Genomic DNA, 3,651 nt, shown 5'->3' with positions numbered 1-3,651 from the left:
AAACATCTGGTTCCTTTTTTGTTCATCTCCTTTGTTGAATAATTAAATGCAGGAGAGGACTGCACTCATAGCTGTCATGTTTATGACACTGAGGGCTAAATGGTCAAGTAAAAAGCGTACAGTGGGTTTTGATTCTTTTCCAGGGTTGCACTAACTTTTGGCACAATTTTGACTCACTGTGTCTAAGTAGCTGCTTAGTAAAAGCTGTGGTGACAACCATCCCAGTTTGCCAAGGACTCTCCTCCTCTTAGCTTTGAAAGTCCCACATCCTTGAAAAATCCCAGTCCTGGACAAACCTGAATGGTGGGTCACTATCGAAAATTATAGAGCATATTTACATCTTTCTCATTAAAAATAACTATAAGAATAAAGTGATTCAGTGGATTTGAACAACACTCATCATTTACGATGTGCATCTCATTGTGAACCTCTCCTTGATAACCCTCACAGCAGCCCTATGATGAAAGTAAGCACATATTATTAAGATGTGGAACTGGATTTCAAACCCAGGGCTGTCCATAGCTGAGAGTAAGTTCTTGGCCACGATGTTTAAATGTAATGAAATAGCAAGTCATGATGTTACTGAGTTTTTCCCAACGCTCAGGATTTCCAAGTCTACCCCAAGTCAACTACACTTATTAAGTACTCCCCCCGCTAAAAAAAATTAGCCCGTGTAAACTCTGCAGATCTGCCTTGAGAAATTAGCTTTCTCAGAACAAATATGTGTGAAGATTCTTCAGTCTAGTTGTACTGAAATTTAATCAATTTGGAGAAAAACTGACCGTTGCACTCTTGGAAGGATTGTGTGTTTGTTTGTGTAGCTTACAGTTAGCCTGCCTCTGTGGAATGATTCTGGCTGGAGTCGCTTTCTCCAAGCATCTGATTTAAACATTTACAGTCCCTCTGATTCCATGGGCTTGGGTGAGCTTTTCCAGACAGGTTAGCGATTTCGAGTTTGGCAAGCACTTGGGCTTTTCAATCTGTTTTGAGTGAAAATCAATTTACACTCTTTGCAAACATGTGACAGCATAAATCAGACAATTGAGTTCACCCTTAAAACACAATAGGGGCTTGTTTCATTTTGCTGAGGAGATGGACAGAACACTTTCCGTGAGTTTCAAACATGTTCCTTGTCATAGCATGGCAATTTGACAAGCATACTGTTCCACCATCCTTAATTCAACAGATGATAAAAACAGAAGCCAGAGAGGTTAGATTATCTGTCAAGGGCAGCACACGGGAAGGCAGGAATTGAGTCAGGTTCAGAATTCACAGGTTCTAAATACACTGACCATTCTGGGCTGTTTAATGCCTCCTTGGAGCACCCCTAATATTTGATGCGGAGATCTGTCAGCATCCATTGTTCTAACTAACCTATTCAGAAAGTCTTCCCATTCAGATGTCGTTTAATTAAAGATGGTCTAAAGAAAGTGGAGCTTTCAATCAAAACTCCAAAACAGTTGGTTGCTATAAAACTAATTTAAAATGGCATAAAGTAGAAAATAAAAGAGCTGGTTACAATTACACTACTTAGGCTTTGAATGGCACGTAATTCTAGTGATTAAGAAACTATTGATGTAATGTGGTTTAAAAACAAAAAACATAGAGCAAAATGGAGTTGAAATTGGGATTGGATCATTTTTCACATCTGTCCTGGGAACACTGATAGTAGACCTAAGAGCATATTCTGCTGCAGAAAACTAACAATCACTAAAAATATAATTGTTTTGTACTCTCCAATCTTACCAGCAAGTTCTGTTTATGTCATCTCTTTGCTAAATATCTATATTCTGAAACATTCACCTATTAACTTCTCAATGCTTTGGAAAGAAATTATTTTATTCTGACTTTCTTTCCTCAGTTTCTTAGCTAGGTTTTATCAAAGTAGACCTTGTGTTTTTCACGACAGGAGACTAAATTTCTCGTAGATTTTAATGATTTACCTCACTGCCAAACATCTGGAAAATCCTGTAAATTTGGGGGGATTATGTTTTCTTTCTATTTTTGTTTGTGTTTCAACCTGTCAGAATGCTCAGTATGAAGGACTGTGAGGTGAGCTTTTGTTTTGGGAAAACTACTTAAAATTTGAGCTAGACCAGAGAGCAACTTCGCCCGGAAACAGGGTCTTCAGCTAAGTGTGGACACTTAACATATTTTAGCTGTGATACTGAATACTGTGACCATCTTCTCCAAAATGAGAATCATTGACTAAAAGAGGCTTATTCTAATGTTCAGGGCTACCACACTGACAGACTGGTACTGACTACCCTAACTGACATACCGTTTTGAGAAACTGTGGCTGAACTCATGTTACAGAAAAATCAGTCAGTATGTGACAGATATGTTGTGGTGAACCCTAGTAATTTAGTAGAAATCAAAGATATCTTATGTATGTATTTTTTTTTAATTTTTTTTAATTTTTAAAATTTTGTTATACAATTTTTAAAGGTTACTTTCCACTTAGAGTTATTACAAAATATTGGCTCTATTCCCCGTGTTGTACAACACATCCTTGAGCCTATCTTACACCCAGTAGTTTATACCTCCCACTCCCCCTCCCCTGTACGGCTCCTCCCTCTCCCCCCACCCCTCTCCCCAACCACTAGTTTGTTCTCTATAGCTGTGAGTCTGCTTCTTTTTTGTTCTATTCAGTAGTTTGTCATATTTTTTAGATTCCACATATAAGTAATATCATACAGTATTTGCCTTTCTCTGTCTGACTTATTTCACTTAGCGTAATGCCTTCCAAGTCCATCCATGTTGCTGCAAATGGCAAAATTTTGTTGTTTTTTTCTTGCTGAGTAGTATCCTGTTATATATATATATATATCTCACATCCTCTTTATCCATTCATCTATTGATGGGCACTTAGGTTGTTTCCTTACCCTGGCAATTGTAAATAATGCTTCTATGAACATTGGGGAGTATGCCTCTCTCTGAATTAGTGTTTTTGGTTTTTTTGGATATATACCTTGGAGTGGAATTGCTTGGTCCTATGGTAGCATTTTAGATTGATATTGGGAGCCTGATGACAGATGAAACTTCATAAAGTGTAATGACATTTAGTTTAGAACAATGATTTACTTTAGCAACTCAGACCCATTCAGACCCGGGTCTATTTGTATATTCATCTCCATCACCACACCCTGATTCTTTTTTTGTTTGTTTTAACACCTTTATTGAAGTATAATTGCTTTTAAAAATATGGAACGCTTCACGAATTTGAGTGTCATCCTTGTGCAGGGGCCATGCTAATCTTTTCTGTATCGTTCCAATCTTAGTATCTGTGCTGCCAAAGCAAGCACCACACCCTGATTCTAAACAACAGAGCCATGGAGACATATTGGGAGGTACTCCAAAGCATCCAAGTGCTTTTTAAATTTAATTGAATGATAAAGTTTGAATGAGATGGTTGGGAACATTTTAAAATATCTCCACATGTTTTCTAAACCTGAGGTCCCATGGAGTATTTCCCAGATATAGCAGTCATGAGTGAAGTTTAAGTCAGCCCTGAAACTTTTGAAAACCATTTCTATATTTTAAGGTAGCTTTCTGCATTATGATTCGCTCTTCTCCAAGTTCGAGGCCAGGACTTCACCTTTCTGTCTCCTTTGCAGGTGAGACACAACCATGTAATATAGGTCCCAAGAA

The 3,651-nt window shown here is 37.8% G+C and overlaps 1 non-coding gene across 1 annotated transcript; it reads right to left on the bottom strand.

Annotated features, from left to right (window-relative positions):
• Positions 1-3,198: 3,198 nt before the first annotated feature.
• LOC112066389 (U6 spliceosomal RNA) lies at positions 3,199-3,305 on the bottom strand. The gene has a single exon (XR_002892608.1). It is a non-coding gene; the product is annotated as a U6 spliceosomal RNA (small nuclear RNA).
• Between the last annotated feature and the right edge of the window lie 346 nt (positions 3,306-3,651).

This window comes from Physeter macrocephalus, chromosome 6, assembly GCF_002837175.3.
Source record: "Physeter macrocephalus isolate SW-GA chromosome 6, ASM283717v5, whole genome shotgun sequence".
Classification (NCBI taxonomy): Eukaryota; Metazoa; Chordata; class Mammalia; order Artiodactyla; family Physeteridae; genus Physeter; species Physeter macrocephalus.
Note: the sequence above shows the minus strand (reverse complement) of the source record. Positions and strands in the feature narration are given on the sequence as shown.